The 21300-nt window shown below is 38.3% G+C and overlaps 1 protein-coding gene across 1 annotated transcript in view; it reads left to right on the top strand.

Annotated features, from left to right (window-relative positions):
• The first annotated feature begins 5199 nt into the window (after positions 1–5199).
• Positions 5200–21300, top strand: part of esrrga (estrogen-related receptor gamma a) — a 261249-nt gene continuing 245148 nt past the window's right edge. Inside the window, exon 1 of the mRNA XM_057851949.1 lies at positions 5200–5343. The gene's annotated coding sequence lies outside the window, so the exon portion shown is untranslated. The remainder of the gene's footprint in view (positions 5344–21300) is intronic.

The following is a 21300-nucleotide window of genomic DNA, read 5'->3' as shown; positions in this document are numbered from 1 at the left end:
TTATTTATTTTAATCCACATACGCCCTGCTTTCTGCTCTGCACAGAGCCTCACACCCTCCCTCTCCCAGCTCTTTGAACCTCACAGTCACTGCAGCACTTGCTTATTAAAGTTAAGGATGCTGGCATCTTTGATCTCTCCAAAGAAGCGGACATCACAGCGCAGCAGCTGTCAATCATCGTTTAACTTGTTAAACAGTTTCCGCAAGGAAGCCGCTTTGGAATGAATGTTTGTGTGTGTGGAGACGTTTGAGACATATAAATTAAATGCCAGAAGTGATCATGAGGAGTTTGTAATTTCTACATGTCCACCAAGAGTCACAGCTAAGGTAGATAAACATAAGTATTTAATAAAGCCAAGCATTTTTCTACTACAGTACTTTATTCTTGTTCAAAAATGATTTGGTTGGACAGTTATGTTTAAAACTGATAATAATTATTACATTTGAAGTGCTTAAAACCATTTATTAATATATATATATATATATATATATATATATATATATATATATATATATATATATAAACCTTTTAATCCTTCTAAACCCTTTTTTATATATATAACCCTTTTTAATCATACTTTGGGAGAAAAAGAAAAAAACATGCCTTATATGTATCTCTTTCACTTATTGCGGTGGGTTCTGGTCCCCATTAACCGTGAAAAACGAGGGACCACTGTACACTGGTCATTGTGAGTCATCCAAAGTCTTTCCAAACAGCTATTCAAGTCATCTAGTAAAAATTTCTTTAGAAAAAAAAATATATATATTTTTTTTTTAATATCGCAATATCGCAAATCTAAAAAAAATCGCAGCAATAGTTTTTTCCAATATCGTTCAGGCCTAGCGGTAGGAGTGGGATATGGAACGGATTCAAATTGATTGTTGAAGTTGATATAAGGAAACCTGTGTTGGCTTCGCTGAATGTAAACGAATGTGGCGCTTTGGTCTCATACGAGAAATATATTTAACAAACCTTTCCAGCGTTATTTCGTTGTGTAAATGCATTTATAACAATCATAAAAATATGTAGACTATTTAAACATTGAGAAAACTTTTTTTTCTGCCAACTCGAGATTAAAATAAATGTCAAATCCACTATCCGCCTGTCAGGACAGACACCCAAATATAAAAGCTATAAATGTTTATTGAATATCCATCTTACAGTCTTGTTTAACTGGGAGAATTTGTTACAAAAGACAGGCTTTAATTTGTTATCATTATGCATATATGCACCGACATCGTCACAAACGTGATCACGCAAAACGCAACCACGCATCACCTCCTCGCATTTCCTCCTTCTCCTGAGTCCTCACAAATAAAACTTAAAATTTCAGGGGTTTTTGGGCCCGTGTCTACAAATAAAACATAAAAGGTTTGGGGGGTTTTCGGGCTCGGGCAAGCAAATCAAGTTAATTGATCGGGTCGGGCTGGAATTTTTAGGCCCGATCTAACTTCTAGCATCATATAATGTTAGCATACCGTACACCTATTCTGGCTGTTGTTCTCTATTATATTTTAAATTGCCTTTCAAGATGACATGTCTGTTCCTTGTGCTGGATTCTATCAAATAAATTTTCCCCAAAAAATGCGACTTATATTCTGGTGCGACTAATGTTTTCTTTTCTTTTCATTGCGCATTTTTGGGCAGGTGCGACTTATACTCAGGTGCGACATATAGTCTGAAAAATATGTTACGTATATTACTCACTTTAAAAAATAGACATTATATAGGCAATTCTAATCTTAATATATGTTTTGTCAATCAGAAGTACAGTATAGTACAGTAGTGCATAGAAATCAATAACACTGCTTTGTTTTTTTTTTTTCAGTGACTTTGTCCAGCTGTCTTCAGAAGGTTCTTGTCCTGGAGTGGCACATCCATGTGGTCAGTTGGTCCAACGCCTCCTATTTCTCCCTCCCTCTCTGTGTCTCACTTCCTCTTTCTCGTACTAGCAGACACTTGAGAAAAGAGCAAAGCTTTGCCCCATGGCGTTCGAGAATGAGCGTTGCCTCCCAGCTGCTAACCGGGAAAAGCGAGGCGAACGGCAGCGTTCTAAAGCTGAGAAGCAAATGAGAGTGCTGGAGAGACAAATTATGCCAGAGAGACGCGAGATGTGAGACGGCCGCGTCCTTGAGAACTGCACCACAACTCTTTGAAGCGAGCCGGAGGACGGTGTGAGTAACATGCATCTGTGTGAGACGTGTGTTTTGTGTGCAGAGGTGTGTGCGAGTGTGTTACTTACTTGTCACACTGGTAGCACTGTGTTTAGCTGCTGATCATATTTGTCTTCTGGTGTGAAATGCTGAAAGAAGATAGTGATACATTAAAAAACATAAAGAGGTCAACAATATTAAAGGGCCAAACTGGAGAGATTTAAAAGTCAGGTAATTCTGGAAAATGTTCCAAAAAGTTAAGGACTTTGGCAAAAAACACATAGACAGCGTACTTGGAAATGAACACACACATAAACATCCGAGATTGATTGCCCTGAGTTTTGCACAGTTTGTCCGAACATATCTATACAATGCATAAACTAATTCAACTGTGCTAGATCATCAGATCTCACAAGATTAGGAATGATAAAGTTTTTCAGCTGCCAAGAATCTGCATTTTGGAGTTAAATTAATAAGTTATGTCAGTTTTATACATGCATACAGTAGTCTGTGTATACTGCCAATTCACAACATAAAATATGCAAAGGCAGTGAACAGTATTTATAATATCCTAATAGCCTCATTTCCATTATCATACATTTTTGGAAAACAGAAAAAAACGTAACAAATCAACACAAAAATGAAAAGTCCGGTTGCATTCTTTCAACATGATTTGGAGGAGTGAAAATTTACACAGTGAATAAAACACATTTTATTTTTTAGTAAGACTAGAATGAACCAATGGTCATTAAAAAGAGCTCTGAACTTAGACGATTTTAATTTCATTGATCTCATTTTGTGATATTTGCATCTTTTAAACATCTGTTTTGTGGTAAAAATGACACTATAAAAAGATCAAGACCGGTGAAAAAAAATGGATCGCTCTTGATGAAGAGCCGTGTCATATTTAATCGACCATCTGCATGTGCAGATGCTAACTGGCTAGTTTGTCAGGTTTTTAACCGTCATTCAAAGAGTCCCTTGTTGATGGTTTTCAACTTATTACACTCCAGGTGAGGTAAACTGTAATGCTAAACACACAAAACAAAGAAAATCATACGTATTGTGTGCATTTCATTTTTCAAGTGTCGACTATTGTAATACAGTGGTACCTCTATATACAAAGTTAATTCATTCCATGACCTTGTTTGTAAGTCGAATTAGTCGTATGTCGAGCAGGATTTTCCCATAAGAATGCATTATAATTTTATTAATTCGTTCCACAGCCCGAAAACCTTCACTAAATCTTTAATACATACTGCTGGTACTATTACAAATGGCAATCACACATAGCAAAGCAAGTAAATTATAAATAAAAATTGTAATAATATTATAATAATAATAATAATTCCTGTAATAATGTAACGAATCAGGTTCTAATGTGGCTTTGCATGCTGTACCTGAACGCACCGCGTGGCTGACCGTGAGATAGAGAGTGTGGTAGAGATTTTACTTTCTCTTTTAATGTTTTGTAGCTGGCGTCAACTGCGTTGGACAGTAGGCGTGTTGTTGCACAAGTTGATGGAATAAATGATTAGAAACCTGATGAAGCTGGCAATTTATTTGGCAATGTTACCACTATAATTATTGTCACCCTACCTTATAAAGACTGGCGAACGGAGGCCGTCGGAGGACCGTCGAGATCGTAGATAGTCTTCGGCGGTATTGTCGAGCTAGTTCACGGATGTGAACACAACCCTCGTATTTTTCTGTAATTTCCATCTTCATTTCAATGGTAAACGTCACCTTTTCCCTGTTTTTTCACCAACTGCACTAACATTCTTGGAACCTATGCTGATTTCTCTCACAAGAAAATCAGCCATACATCTGTCTTGCGGGAAAACAAAGACACTGCGCCGATGTCATAAATTGTTGTATTTCGAACACGTCGTCGGATGTAGAAACAAACGGCGAGTCAAATTTTATGTCTGATGTCAAAAAGATCGCGTGTCGAAGCGATCGTACGTCGAGGTACCACTAGTAATATACAATGGTAGAAGCCTTTGTATACATGTTAACAATAAAAAAAGCAACAACATAAAATTCGTGAAAAATAATTTAGATCAAACACCGTGACCAGAAAAGTTTAGTATTGCCAACCCTAACTCTCTTTTGTTATTTAGAACACAAGCGAAACACAATGCCGAAACCTTGGAATCAATCACCAGATCATTAATGATTTTACAGTCAAACAACAATGCTAAACAAAAAACATAATTCATTTCAAACTTTTATGTGTGTGTCTAAAGCAATTTAGTATGATAGGAAGAATCCATTGGGCTTTTATTTTCAAGGATGTGCTGAACCGGATGAGGCTTGCGAGACAACTTGTCCCACTGAACTATTTGTAAGCAGTCATCAGACGTAATCCACACAGCATACCATGGAACTGATTGGGTTACACTCAACATGAACATGCTGTATAATATGAGCCAATGCGTTACTCATATTTCTGAAAGCGTTTAAGAGATATATGTCATTACAGCGGAAGATTACTGCATGGAGTGCCAAATGGCTGACATCATGACATTTGGCAGGCAAAAGAAACATTCTCTCCTTTCAACATGGGCTCTGAAGTCCAGCCAGTGGGAATGCAACAGCGAGCGCAGATACCATCACACCCGATCCAAAAAATCCCCAGGTTGCGTTGTGTCATATGAGGTCTTGTGGGAATCATGTGTCCGGTTTGTTTGATCATTCATGGTGGAACAAGTACGACAGATTCAGCAAATATATTTAGATTTCAAATTATAGCACACTGTTTGCATAGATAGCATGTCTGTGGCTGTATTTCAGTGGTTTATCATGGCAGCAAAAGCTTATCCAGATGTCCAATCAGTCTCTTAAAATGTTATTGGTTCATATTATTTATGAAAATGCATCGTGACTCTACTATGAGCTCTCTGAGATGACCGTCGAGGGTTTATTTTTAAACTTCATAAACCCGTGTCTACAGGGTGAGCATGTTTTGACAACACAGTGCGTAGTGGCCTGTTTAGCACTGTGTATTTTAGCCTCCTCCTGCCAAGCTATTGAGGTCAGACACTCAATAATTAAAGTGTAGCACTGGTTAGTTTTGAGCTGTGTCGGCCAATGGGTGAGACCAGTGTCAGTGTTAATAATGTACGTTGGACAATAAGGATGGAACAGAGATTGCGGATGATGAAAGGGAGATGAAACGCTGTACGGGTGAGTGATTCCCATTTGTAGTTAGTCTGAAAAGTCGTGCTTTATACAGGTTGGCACTGCTTCCATGACGGTCACTTTTTAACTTTTCTAGCATCATTCTGTGCTTTTAAACAATACTTAAGTCATTGACTGCAGTTGACAGTAGTAGATGAATTTGTTCTAAAAACGAACTGTTTTCCCATTGGCCACAGAGTAACTTTGGTATCTCACAAATTACAACAATAAAACTAATTAAACACATCAACAACCTTCCAACTGTTGTAACAGCTTTAATGGTACGTTTTAACAGTGAGTACATTCAACTGGTTAGAAGCACAGCAGGTACAGTGGGGCAAATAAGTACAGTATTTAGTCAACCACCAATTATGCAAGTTCTCCTACTTGAAAAGATTAGAGAGGCCTGTAATTCTCAACATGAGTAAACCTCAACCATGAGAGACAGAATGTGAAAAAAAAAACTGAAAATCACATTGTTTGATTTCTAAAGAATTTATTTCCAAATTAGAGTGGAAAATAAGTATTTGGTCACCTACAAACAAGCAAGATTTCTGGCTGTCAAAGAGGTCTAACTTTTTTCTAACGAGGCTCCACTTGTTACCTGTATTATTGGCACCTGTTTTAACTCATTATCGGTACAAAAGACACCTGTCCACAATCTCAGTCAGTCACACTCCAAACTCCACTATGGCCAAGACCAAATAGCTGTCGAAGGACACCAGAGACAAAATTGTAGACCTGCACCAGGCTGGGAAGCCTGAATCTGCTATAGGTTAAACGCTTGGTGTAAAGAAATCAACTGTGGGAGCAATTATTAGAAAATGGAAGACTTACAAGACCACTCATAATCTCCCTCGATCTGGGGCTCCACGCGAGATCTGACCCCGTGGCATCAAAATGATAATAAGAATGGTGAGCAAAAATCCCAGAACCACACGGGGGACCGGGTGAATGACCTACAGAGAGCTGGGACCACAATAACAAAGGCTAGTATCAGTAACACAATGCGCAGCCAGAGACTCAAATCATGCACTGTCAGACGTGTCCACCTGCTGAAGCCAGTACACGTCCAGGCCCGTATGTGGTTCGCTAGAGAGCATTTGGATGATCCAGAAGAGGACTGGGAGAATGTGTTATGGTTAGATGAAACCAAAATAGAACTTTTTAGTAGAAACACAGGTTCTCGTGCTTGGAGGAGAAAGAATACTGAATTGCATCCAAAGAACACCATACGCACTGTAATGCATGGGGGTGGAAACATCATGCTTTGGGGCTGTTTTTTCTGCAAAGTGACCAGGACGACTGATCTGTGTAAAGGAAAGAATGAATAGGGCCATGTATCGAGAGATTTTTAGTGAAAATCTCCTTCCATCAGCAAGGGCATTGAAGATGAGACGTGGCTGGGTCTTTCAGCATGACAATGATCCCAAACACACATCCAGGGCAACAAAGGAGTGGCTTCGTAAGAAGCATTTCAAGGTCCTGGAGTGGCCTAGCTAGTCTCCAGATCTCAACCCCATAGAAAATCTGGGGAGGGAGTTGAAAGTCCGTGTTGCCCAACGACAGCCCCAAAACATCGCTGCTCTAGAGGAGATCCGCATGTAGGAATGGGCCAAAATACCAGCAACAGTGTGTGAAAAGTTTTTGAAGGGTTATAGAAAACGTTTGGCCTCCGTTATTGCCAACAATGGGTACATAACAAAGTATTGAGATGAACTTTTGGTATTGACCAAATACTTATTTTCCACCATGATTTGCAAATAAATTCTTTAAAAATCAAACAATGTGATTTTCTGTTTTTTTTTCCCACCTTCTGTCTCTCATGGTTGAAGTTTACCCATGTTGACAATTACAGGCCTCTCTAATATTTTCAAGTAGGATAACTTGCACAATTAGTTGTACTCGTAATGTTCAAGGCGACATCTTGGTAATAATTCTTTGCAGTTTGCAGGTTATTATATTACCATATACTTTGGCTTTCCACCCATACATGCACGTGGAGTTGGTTATTTTTTGATGGTGCTGTTAAAATTACTTACACAAGACATAAATATTAAAGGTATCCACGGATAGAAAGACTTTGAGAGTTAAAATAATTTGATATTGAAACCTCTCGTTTTCGTTTTTATACAATTTGTAAAATTAGTTTAACTAGTAGGTCGCCATTATTGTTGATGTCGCAGGGTGGTGACGTCACATGGTTACGCTGCCAGCCTTCCAGAGTATGACTCTAATGACATAAACATATCATCCAGACCCGGCCGTCCATAAGGCCAGCTGGGCAAATGCTTAGGGGCGCTGCAGCGTCCAAAAGGGCGTCAAGAAAAATATTCAAATAATATTTGATGATAGCAGTATTAAAAAAATTATACAAAACAAAAGAACAACAAAACCTATCGTAATAAGTCTTTAAATAATAACGAAATCATTTTTTTAGTGTGCCATCTGCCCGTTTTTAGTTTTTCCTGTGATTCGATAATTTCACCACAGACCCGAGTCTCACCAAGCAGCAGACCAGCGAGCTACCTGAAAGTGCTATTTTTAGCCTCTTCAATTGAGCAACGAGTCAACTTCATGAAAGGACAAAAGCCCTCCGGGTCGCATTTTAGAGAGACGAAAAAGAAAGAAGAGAGCATAAACGTCAAGAAAGACAGAGGTTTGTTGTGATGATTTTTTTCAACAGCATAAGCACGTATACTTAGCGCAACTGCAAGCTAGCGGTTATTTACATAGAGTTTATATGACTTACTGCTAAAGCAAAATTATACTGTATCATTAGCCAGGCTGTTGTCTTAGAAATATTTTCAGTATTCAGCCAGCTGTGGATTAGTTTCAGTTAAATTTACTCCCCCTCCTATTTTAGAGAAATTTGGACAAAGTGTTTGGGGGGGCTAAAATTGTCTTGCTTATTTTCATGTGATGTGAACCACTTTTACCTTGTTTTAAATTGTGCTTTTCAAATAAATTTGCCTTGCCTAAAAGTGCCAAGGTTAATTCAATAAATACACCATTAAATATGCAGTTAATAGTTTCTAAGTTTTGTGGTATGGGGGACTAAAAGTGCCACGGATTTAAATGCAAACATTTGTTATTAAATGTGTCATTAATTCATTGTAATGGCAATCACGTTCATGTAAAAAATATTCAATTTATTTTCTTTTGCTATCATAATATTATTTAATTCATTATTATTGAATAGTCCTCTGCAGTTGCAGTGCTTCAAGAATTTATTTTCTTTTAACTACGCCCGTCAAAGATAGTGGCCGGATCCAGTAGACAGGTACAATAGACTGCAAGAATTTAGGCGCTATTATGGTTATGTCATGCTGGTTTCACAATCAACAGCTATTTGACTAATATAATGTAACATTCCACTTTCTTCTCTTTGTAGATGCTCTTCTGAAATATTTTCCTTCTACCTCTGTACATCCTGGGCCATCTTTTACAGCGAACTTATCCACTTCAGCACCAAGTCCACGAAAGAAGTGTATCTTCCAAAACAACTGTCATATGAAAGTGCAATAGATGCTTTTGCATCAGTGAAGAAAAGGTAAGGTCAAGGTGAAAAAAAAAGTTGCATTTTAAAGTGTTCTGTGTGTCTTTATATAGGTTTGTGTGGGTGGTTGTTAATCATGTAAGAACAATCGTAATTTATTGTTTTTGAAGTGTTTTTTATTGATGTTTTTGAATTTTTGCACTTGTTCGTTGATGTATTTTTTTATATAATAAATTATAAAGAGACAATGTGCTTTTTCAGTGTGAGTGTTTAAATATATGTGGTGAAAAGGGGGGGGGGGGGTAAATATGTTGCCAAGGGTACCAAATTGGCCAGTAACGGCCCTGATCTCATCCGTTCAACCCTTTCAATTCGAAACCGGGAGTAACAATAATTAGCATAACGGCACTGTCGATATTTCAAAAAACGAGCAGCAAGAGAAATATGAACAGGAAAGACAGATGAGACGAGGTGAGAGTAGGGGAAAAAACAAGTGTTCTGCCAAAATGTGCTCACTGGCTAAACATCCTACAAGAAGCAAATTTGACACCCAAAGTACTACCGTGCGCTTTCGGCTTGTTTTCTTTGGATGCATGCAAAAAGAGCATACTAAAGATGCATTAAGAAAAAACGTAAACATAGTAATATAGAATAAGGGTGGTTTAAATATGCTACGTGACTAATGTGGTCAACAGATCAACAATCGAGTTGTACTGAGTTCATTTTGTCTACACTTTTTGATTAGTTTATCTATTTTTTTTTTTTTTGTATCACAGACAATTGTTTTAGGTTGTTTGGTCATAAATAAAACAACCTAAAACAATTGTCTGTGATAAAAGAAAAAAAATTCAACTAAATCAACAATCTACTTTAAAGCTACCACAACACAATGCTTAAAATTATGAGAGGGAAACACATGAAAAAAGTATTTTGAGGCGATGAAACGGTAACAAAAGACTCAATAAAAACACAAATATTAAGTACTCGCCGCTTTTAACCGATGACCACATGTGTTGGACGTCTCGCCACATTTGCAAATTGCAATTGTAGTATCCTGGTAGTATTTGTCAAGTGACAGTGACAATCTACGTCATCACCCCAAGCATCCATTGCGCGCTTAAAACAGCCCCCTGCGTAGGTAAAAACATGTACTAAATATCATAGATTTTAAAGTAGTTGGCAATATTTTATGTGTTTCCGATAACATATTTTAGTAAAGAGAACAATTGTGGCTTATTAGAGCCGACAAGTCTTAAAGTCTGAGGTTCCCTTTAATAACTTTTTTCTCTTTCAGTAACTTTTTTCCCCCCATCAAATAGGATTCAAACGACTTAGGACATTACACAAGTTGTAAATAAAATCCCATATTCTTCTTACAACAGTCTGCAAACGTCTAGGGACCAAGGCGTGAAGTTAATAAATTGGAATGATGTCTAATTCTTGTCTGATACAGGCCTCTAACTGTTGAACTGTCTTGGGCCTTCTTTGTCACACCTTCGTCTTTATGATGTGCCAAATGTTGCAAGCTGACCATTTTTAGTACACAGATCCTATTCCTACATAGCTATGATGTTGTGATAAAACATGATCATGTTGAAAAATGCAAGGTCTACTCTGAAAGAAGCGACATTGTTCTAGTAGCTGAATATACCTCTCTACATTGACGGTGCCTTTCCAGATGTGCAAGCTGCCCATACCACACGCACTCATGCAACCCCATGAAATCACTGATGCAGGCTTATGAACTCAGCACTGATAACAACTTGGGTTGTCCTGGTCCTCTTTAGTCTGGGTGACATGGCGCCCCGGTTTTCCATAAAGAACTTGGAATCGAAATGAATCTGACCACAGAATTGTTTTCCATTTTGCCACACTCAATTTTAAATGATCTCTGACCCAGAGAATATGGCTGGACTTCTGGGTCGTGTTTGGAGATTGCTTCCTCTTTGCACTGTAGAGTTTCAGCTGGCAACTGCAGACGGGACGGTTGATTGTGTTCACAGACATTGGTTTCTTGAAGTATTGCAGAGCCCTTGCTGTTATTTCCTTTAAAATACAAGTCCTGTTTATTGTGCAGTGCCTTTTAAAGGCCCGAAGATCACGGGCATTCAGTAAGTTTTTTCGGCTTTGATAGTACGCACAAAGATTGATGTTCCAGATTCTCTAAATCTTTGGGTCATGTTATGCACTGTAGATTATGGGAATCTTGGGGCACCTAACAATTCTATTACGATTCAGAGGCTACGATTCGATTATAAATCGATTGATGCACCCCAAGGCTATTAGCTGCTTTTAATGTTTCATACATTACTTAAAAAAAGAATGTACAAAAATCCTCTCTGGTTTAAACAAACTACTATTTCACTATCAAGTTAACAGTTCAAAACAGTAAATAAAATACTCAAGTCCCCATTCTGTATCAGCAGCTTTAAACTACATTCAATTAATTTAATGTTGTGAATCAACCGTTAAAGTTGTTATAATTGCTCCCGTTATTCCATAATTTCCCTTCCATCTGCTTTCGACATGTGAACGATTTAAAACTGTTTCATCATTTAAAGATAAATTCAAGTCAAGATTTTGCTGATTTAGGAGTATTTTACATAAACAGTTAATTAGGTTAGCTCGGAAGCTTCGCTACAACAGCCTTTCAGAGAAGTTTACTGCTTTAAGATGGCAGCTGTTTACTAACGCCGGCAAATGTCATTTCGCATCTAGTTCTCGATACATCTGCTAACGCCGCCGAGTTCATCATTTCGCATCTAGTTCTATAGAGCCTACCCACGTACCACGTGCTCGCTGTATGGTTCCGCCCACTTGTCCGTCATTTTGACTCTGTATTAGCATTGTTTTCAATTGATGGCGGAATTTAAAATGCATTTCATGGAATACCCGGTGCTTTCTGATGCCGCAAACTCACTGGATATGTTGCATAAAAGGCGTTATGAGGAAAAGCTTCGTTTTATACAGTCGCCAGATCCATATTTGATGCCCAAATCGATGTTTTTCGACCCACTGTCTTCGCCCTGTCTGCCTGACATCTGCTACGCAGATATTTACAATTATCTTGTCCACACTAAATCAGCCTATTCTCACGAAAATATGAAAAACTTCAAGAGCTTGGAGGCTTATAAATACTTCGTTGCTGGTTGGGTGAAACAGGTCCTCGTCCACGAAAATTCGGCAGGAATCTATCTTGTGCTTGGAAAGGTGAGTTACGAAATTTTCAATTCAAAATCTTTTGTTATTGCTAACATCCACTGTCAAGTCTAATGTATTTCATGTCGTTTGTCAATGGAGTTAAGGCTTTTAATGTTTATATGGTTTAGCATAGCACTCTCACTACATACATACGTGTATGTTGTCGGCGATTAGCCTAGCAATGATCTTAATTGTGGTTATTTGTCAGCCCCGTAGACGAGGCCAGTTTCTTTCACTTGGTACCAGCTAAATATTATTCAAAAAATAACGATGGTGGAAGAAAGGGAAGTCACAAACATCTTGAATTTGAAACTATGTCGTACTACGTCGTATGTTGTCGGCGATTAGCCTCGCAATGATCTTAATTGTGGTTATTTGGCAGCCCCGTAGACGAGGCCAGTTTCTTTCACTTGGTACCAGCTAAATATTATTCAAAAAATAACGATGGTGGAAGAAAGGGAAGTCACAAACATCTTGAATTTGAAACTATGTCGTACTACGTCGTATGTTGTCGGCGATTAGCCTCGCAATGATCTTAATTGTGGTTATTTGTCAGCCCCGTAGACGAGGCCAGTTTCTTTCACTTGGTACCAGCTAAATATTATTCAAAAAATAACGATGGTGGAAGAAAGGGAAGTCACAAACATCTTGAATTTGAAACTATGTCGTACTACGTCGTATGTTGTCGGCGATTAGCCTAGCAATGATCTTAGTTGTGGTTGTCAGGCCAAAACCCTCTAAATATATATTAAATGCATCTTACCGGATATAAAATGACTACTACATAGTCTGTGGTGATTTATTGGTGTCCAGTTTTCACGTCGAATTGCAGCCGTCCATTTCGCTCTCCTCTTTGGATCCCTCGAAATACGGTAAAACTTCAAGTCTCTCCTTCCATCTGCTCTGTTAGTGCAACCAACAGCCACACACGCCTTCACCATTTTGATTATTAATGTTAAGGAGCAGAAAAACACGCCGTAAATAGGAGAAATGTACGTAGCCGTAACAGGTTAACACTATGTTTTGACGGACAAGTGGGCGGAACCATACAGCGAGCACGTGGTACGTGGGTAGGCTCTATATACATGTGATATCTACCGTAGCATTATGTGGGTGTGGTTTGCAGCAACGTGGGTGTTGTTTGAAGCGCCGTCGCCTGCAGTCAGGTATTTTTTTTGTTCTTTAATCTAACGGCATAAATTTTAGAGTTCGTTCCTCATTGCATCCCGAAGACCCCGCTGACTGTGGTTTAGTTTAGCTTTATTTGGCATATTTCAATAATCGGAATTTGGATGCTTGTGAATCGTTCTTGAATCTTCCACGACCAAATCGCGAATCGGAATTTTCGCACGCCTCTGGTAGATGATGTATTTTTTCACTGGGAAACACCTTTCTGCCATTGTTTCACTATGCAGCATTGGGGTTATTGGTGATCCTCGAACCATCTTAGCTTCTAAGAGACATTGACATTTTCTTTGACTTTTTAAACTCAATTATGTTGCAAGTGGACCTCAATGTTGGGAATTCGTCTTCCAGCTTTTTGTCACATCTGCAATTGACTTTTCCAGTCTATTCTTGCTACCTAGCCCATTTTTTAAAGAATAGTTGACACCATATACTTTTAATTTCAACATATTTTTCTTTAAATGATACATTATCTCAGTTGAATCCTTTGCTCTGTCATCTATGTTCTATTTTGAAAATAAAATATTTAATAATGGCACTCAGACATCAGTGCATTCACTACACTTTGTGTAGTGTCATAACTTCTTTGGAATCCAGCTTTTACTAAAATGTGGTACAGTATGTTGATATAAAACAGCTCTTATCGTGATTCATTTTCTTTTAGATATCACCCAGCACTATGGTGTTCCATGATCATATATGAACTACTAGGATTAACAGTTTTAGTCCTGAGTTTTGGGAGGCATTCACTGTTCAATTGCATTGAACTGTCATTCATGTCTCCATTCATTCCTCCTCTCAACCTTTAGTTTAAAATTGTTGAGACTGTCCACTGGTGTCTCTCTGTTCTCTTTAAGCCTGCTGTATTTACTGCTAATCCTTTTTATGCTTCTCCCAGCCAGAAGCCCCGGTGAGATCCTGTAGATTTAGCCAGAGGTTGATCTGATGATTAGTATTCAGCTGTCAGAATATGTCAGTCAACTTTTTGGAGGCCCCCCCTCTCGGTCCTCGCAGCCTCATTTGCTCCTTAAGATCTCAATGTATACATCAGCACTGAAGTCCGCGTGCGTGTGTATATGCTGCATCACGGTATACGTAGCTGCGTGATCCCATCCTGAGAGTGCTGTGTGCATTAATGTCGATATACATATCCAACCTCCCCCTGAGTTCCCAGGAAGTCGCCCTCCATCATCTTAAATGACATGAAAAGAGCCGGGGAGTGATATATGCATGAATTAATTGTCTTGAATAGAAGTATTTAGAAGCTTAATCCTTAGGGATTAACACAAGAAACCCTCTCTGGTTTAAAGCTTCTGTCCATTTTCAGACGAGGATTGTTTCATTTCACTCCATCCCTCCTGCTCCTCCCTCTCCTCCTCACATGCCACCACCTTTGGTTCTTTGTCAATGAATCTCAAAAAGTTGTCAAGTACAGGATTAGCTATTTGCAAATTGCCCTTGCATTCTGCTAAAATGTGAAATTGCTTCAGCTTCTGCTTCACATTTTCATATACTATACTGTATGTAGGCACGTGCCGGTTACCGGTTTCACGGTTTACCGTGGTGTGAAAATGTTGCGCTCTCAAAACCACTACAATTTTCTGTCAGACAGTAGTATGGTATTCGCTATTTTTCATGTGTTAAAAATGCAGCCAGAAGTGGCGTGGCAGCACTCACCCCTCCCGTTTGTTGCTGTGCGTGAAAATGACGCTAACGGCTAGACAGCCAGCGAATCCAAAAACAAATACTCCAGACATAAGTCGTTCTTTTCTTCAATTTATTGAGCCCTCAAATCGTGGTAAGTGGAATATACAAAATGAATACATTTAAAACATTGTACAATTGTATTTTTCCATGTATGAGTAGCTTCAACAGATTAGCACCATGAAAAAGTTCGCCAAAAACAAAACACACATTTTCCTTTCAAATTCAATATACAAGCTAACTAAAAGCTTACAAAGACGAATGTTGTCCTAGGCTTAGCTAGGAGAGCAACTTCGTCGAGTGTTACAGCCGCAGAGTGAGAAAACAAGCTTGATTCGCTTGAATGAAGGGGAAAAAAGGATAGCGTCAAAGATCGTTAATTGAGAAAGATGATCTTGCCCTAAGCTCAAATACACGTTCGCTGGAACAAGGAGAGGTCTCACTCCCAATGTTTTTTTAGATGAAACCTTTCCACACCAATATTTACATTTTAACTTACTTACACATTTTTAACTAACTTATTAACTCATGAATTCTTTGTTCTTTTTAAAACAAAAGCATGACATCACGTAGACAAGAGCTGACACAGTGGCTGAAAATGGCGAAACTTCACTTGAGCTTTTCCATCCTCAAAAAAAAAGTCATGCAGTATAAATTTTTAAAAAATTTATTCAGAATTGTTTTACTTTTTTTATAGAAATTATTTTGTTCTAGCTCTAATTTTGAGCAACTTTGGCTGTGGCTGTGGGTATAGTCTATAAGTTATATTTTAATTTTATTTAAAATATTTCTTTTTTTAATTGATCATTTATTTATTTTAACAATATATTCATGTTCCAATTTGTAACTTTGTTCTGAAAAATTAAAAAAAATCCTGTTCAATGGAAAAAAGTTTTTTTTTTTTAACCCATACATCTCAAGATAACACATTTTGGAGCTATAATTGCAATACCGTGAAACCGTGGTATTTTTGCTCACGATTATCGTACTGTCAAAATCTCATACCGGCACATGCCTAACTGTTTGTGTATTTTTTATCATCAACCTGCTGTTTCAGGATTATTTGAAGCCTTAAATGGATGAATCATGTAATATTTAAATAAAAGGAAGTTATCGGCGACCGGCGACCAATTCTGGGTTGGTTCCACCTTATTTCCATAGGGTTAGCATCTAGCTCACGCGAGCCTAATCAATTCATTATCATTCCTCAAGGGATAATTCAATTTGCACTATGCTGTATGGTGAACAGTGAACCAGATCACACATATATGCTGGTTTGCAAAGATGTCAGAGTGAAGAGGGTTGTGGACGAATATAATGAGGGCAAAAAAAAATAAAAATAGGGTTTCGCCACTATCATATTCTTCACACCAATTACAAGTATTTCAATTTGATAGCTGATGCAAGACTTTTTTTTTCATTAACACAATTTTCTTTAGCATACATAGCATAATGCTCAGAAAAAAAAACAATTATTGAATATGAAGGTTTTATGAAAAAATCACTTTTTTATCAACCCTAAAACATGCTTTTTCTTTCCCTCTTTTCAATGTTGATTTTTTTTCTTTCACTCCCTTCCTCAGTCTCATTCATCCACTCATCTCATCCTCTCTTCCCTCTTTCATTTATGCACTTTGCACCGCAAGTCTGTGAGATACCCAGCAGATCAATGCCTATAGATTAGCTCATTGGAAGCCATTAGTTATGGGTTTTTATAAAGCTAGTCATTATTGTGCTTAATCTTGCAGAAAATTAAATTTAGAGTTGTGTAGTGTTTTGCTTAAAAGTTGATTTTTTTTCCCCCATTCAGCCCCTCCTCTCACTTAACATCTGCTAGTTTTGTCTTTGTTTTGCATGAATTAGGGCGTCATCATACTGTAAGTGTGTTTGGTTATGACACGTGCTCATGTACACTTGCATAGAGCTGCATGGATGTCACTCTTAATTTAGCATCATGCATCTTGGCCATGTCCGAAAAGATTTTCAAGAGCACTAGAGCGACATGGTTTGGCACACATAATGCATTTTTTCACACAGTTGGAAAATCTATTGTCTCAGCTTCTGTACACAGTGGACTCAAAGTGATGGTGTTGCTGTTTTTAGTCGTTTTTTTCCCCCTCCTGCCACACAGTGCTTTTGTTTTCATGTTGTGATGCAGTCAACAAAATTGGGGCATTTGCCAGTATGAACCCCTGGACAACAGACACTGGCTTTGGTCCCTCTTTCCTTGTCCCTGCAGATGTTCACCTCTGAAAGATATGTTCACAAAATGCATACATTAGAACATAGAAACTCAAACACCCAATAATTGGTCGCTCCTGTCACTCTGCAGTTTTGCATCTCTGTCATGTGTCTTTAAAACTGGTCAATAGTGTTACAGCATTGTCTTTATATGTGAGTATTATTTCTTCTGTGTCCATGCAACTAAAGTACTTCTTTTCATCTTACCCCCATTGAAATGATGGGAATCGTCATTAATTTGTTCCAGCCTTGTAAAATGAGCGGAAACATTTTTGAAATGTGTTTTTTAGGAGTGAAAAATAGCACTCTTTATTTTTGGATGTATTACTTTTCAGAGAGTAATGACAGTTTAAGACAATGCAAATGTTTTTCTACACATTCTTTTTGCTCTGATTTGATGGACATTGTTTTGCTCCTTCTGTAAATTCCACCTTGAAAACTAAATTACTTATTCGCTGTCGTGCGAGATCGTGATATCAAGTAAGCGGAACTAACAAAACCGAAAATTCGTCCCTTTCGGTAACAAAACACACCAAACAACCAGATTTCTCTTTGCATAAATGAACACTTTCTACTCCTCTACAGTGGCAGCTGATTGTTTAATCAAACAAACACTTCGTATCATGTGAAATACATTTACTATGAAAACCCATTCTGTGATTGCTTAGAGCGATATTCCACCAATCTTGTTGGCTCTCTCGAGATTCACGCAAACGTAACTAAACAATGGCGCTGTCAAAACGATGAAATTCAGCGACTCTGCAGATCTTTTGCAATAAATTTTATTTTGTGATAACAATAAAACCGATATGATTAATTGATGTCACTTTCTGATTCTCTGTGTTGGGTCCTCTTTTGGTAACAACCGGGCATGTGCCGATTACCAGTTTCAAAGTATACCATGGTATGAAAAAATCAAGGTTTCAAAACAGCAAAAAAAAATTCGTCATTCCATCCCTAAGGTATTAGCTATTATTTATGTCCCAAAAATGCATGGAGAAATCCCTCGCTTGTAGCTGTAAGGCTCAACCCTCCCCCACCGGTTGTTGCTCAGTGTCAGTGAGTCAGCTGTGCTACATGATGGCTGGAGGAGGTGAAACACCTGAACTTTTTCCCCCATCAAAGAAAACTAAATCGCTGGTATGGGAATACTTCGGTAACAGAAAATTTACAGACAGCCGCGGCTAAGAGGAGGGCCAACCGACATGTGAAACATGTTTGTGGAGGATGGCTGCCGAGGAGGCAATACCTCCAATATGAGTTTGCATTCATACAAAATTAGAGGTTAGTAAACACTGTCAAGAACGTTTCCCACCAGCTACTAGAGTTAACTACAGTGTGTTTAGTGTGTCTAGCGGTGGTAAAACGTGTTTTTTTTCTCTGGCAACCGCCTGTTGAGAAAGAGACTGTGTATAATGTAAACATGATACGAGTCATACACACATGCTTCATGTGGAAAATAATTCACTTATTTTTTTTCTGATGGTAATAATTTTGAGCTGTGGCTGTGGGTTTAGGCCCACCTAAAGGACTGCATTTTTTAAAAATTTGTTTGGAATATTTCAGTTATTTTTTGTGATTTTTCCCCCAAATTTATTTTAACTTAACATTATGCTTATGTTCCAATTTGCTATAATGTTCTGAAAAATACAAACCTGTTCAATGGAAAAAAAGTTTTTTTTGTTTTTTTAAACCCAGATATCTCAAAGTAACACATTTTAGAGCTTTAATTCCAGTATCGTGAAGCCATGATATTTTTGCTTAAGGTTATCATACCATCAGAATCTCATACCGGCACATGCCTATTTAGAAACTTGATGTACGTTGGTGTTTTTTCTTTTAAAATTTGGTTACTCGTTGACTTGGTCCTAAATTTAATTTCAAACTGAATTAAAAGGCCTTAAAATTCTCCAATTTAACTTGCCGTGAGCTGTTTTTATCCAGATGTACATGTAGACAGTCTAAACTGTGACTGTGATTAATTTCACTACCACGTGAGAGTGGTCATGTCTTCAAATTGTTGCCTGCAAAACAAAACACAAAAAAAGGAAAGAAAAAAAAGGATTGCTCATACTGTATCTTAAAGGGTATGACAACACCTGGGGAAATGCTAATATTCCATCATTTATCCATAAACGCATGCCTTATGGACTCATATCATGCCACTTCGTGTAATTACACACATCGCAACACCAAGAAAATGATAGAAATTTGGATCGATTGTCAAGCTAAAAGGACCCGCCCCCGAGATTCCGGAAATCTAGCATATTGTGTGCGTGACGTCACGACAAGGAAACAACCGGCTCAGTGCTTAGTACTGAATGGCGGCGATGATGGCGGAACAATTTTGTTTCTAGTTGCAGCGACGAATCCGACGTAACGAACATTCTTCTAATGGTGACGAGGAGAGTTATGACCCTTTCTTTGGTGTTTTGGGTTAACAATTTGAGCCCAAACGAAAGCCATTGCAGCCTAATGAAAGGATCATTGAGGGGAGCAATCACACTGATGAAACACCGGTAACATATCTTGTGGGAAACACTGAATGGTTTGTTTTGCATTTCTTTTTGTGAAGCTGATACACCGTGACCGCAAAATAATGTAATGTATAGAATAATTATCATTTATTGTGCTATCATAGGTTTTCGCTCTGCTAACAGACACAAATATGAATGAGATTAGAGGATTTGTTCTATATGTTTTACGAGCGATAATTTATACATGTGTCCACTCCTATATCCAATGCGTGATATGTTTTTATTATAAAAGAGTACTCACTCTGGCCATTTCGAGCTTGGCTGCTCCGCTCCTTTGGTTAGCCTGGGGTGGTCTCATCAGAACTAGTCATCGTCCTCTTTCTTGATATCTCGGGACATTTAGGTAGCTGTGCGTGTATGGTGGGCACCGCATCTGCTTTCATCAGCAATTTCTTAGCAAAACCTGATTTCATTTGTCCATAGTTCGAATAGCTTTCAGGTGTAAAATGCGCACCACACAAAACCGTGCCGGAGGCTGGGTCTGCAAAATTAGCCCTCTTAGCACGGACGAACTTTACTCATTGTCTGCGTAGTCCAGCTCTTTTTGTCGCGTTTGGGAACTCATGGGTACTACATTGCGACAAATGTAGACCACATAGCATGACAGGTTTGAACCATTTTAGCGATTTTTTTGATAAAACACTAACGCAACTCTCTCGTCGATAAACAACGATGGCACCTGCCTCGACCTTTCGTTTCCTTGTTATGACGTCTCCGCCCCATTCGGCTGTTTCCGGAATACTTTCGGAAATGTTCATTATTTTCTATCTATTTTCGATAATTGCTCATGAATGTGATTTATTTTTTTGTTAACTTTATTAATATTTCTTATCTTGCCACATAACGGTTCTATTGATATCTCACAGCCCCTTAGTGTTTTAATACCCTTTTAAAAAAACTGAAGTCAATCTTATTTCAATGCACATCTGTACTTTGTTTAATTCCTTACTTTGACTTTATCATGAAGCCTGTCTTTATACCTGAATTGCAGTGGCATGATAAAATGTTCCATAAAATATTGCCTGTGTAGATAAAAAATACAGTGATTTCAGAAAGCCTTGCTCTTTATAGTATTGTAGCATTCTCACTCCACTTTTTAACCTCACCTGCCATCTCGTCACTCGTGGCATAAACTTCTCTCCCCATGGGATTCCTCTCTTCAATCCTCCCATTTGCAATCTCCATTGCCTTTCCACGTACTGCCCCCCACACCCACAGTCACATTCTTCCTAACTAAACAATAAATGCCTTGAGGTCTCAAACGATCACTTTCCATCCCTCCCCGATGACATCAAGAGAGAGTACGGCGGCAGCACTCCTTTGTTTAGCTTGCCGCAAATGAAAATTGCTAATCAATTTTTACCCCCTCTTATTTCATGGCATGTAGTTCCTGCCCCTCCCCTGCCAGCTGTCATTGTGGGGATGTGGCACAGGGCTGAAAGCTTCATTACCAGTTGGACTACATGTTTTGCCCCTCAGCTCTCTTTTCATTGAATTACCAAAGATAGATAAGCGTTTACATGGAATTTCTCGTCACATTGCCATAGATTCATGCTTTCTTATGATGTCAAAACCAGTAGTGAGGACCTTATAATT

This window comes from Corythoichthys intestinalis, chromosome 1 (assembly GCF_030265065.1).
Source record: "Corythoichthys intestinalis isolate RoL2023-P3 chromosome 1, ASM3026506v1, whole genome shotgun sequence".
Classification (NCBI taxonomy): Eukaryota; Metazoa; Chordata; class Actinopteri; order Syngnathiformes; family Syngnathidae; genus Corythoichthys; species Corythoichthys intestinalis.
This window is presented reverse-complemented; position numbering and strand designations above follow the sequence as displayed.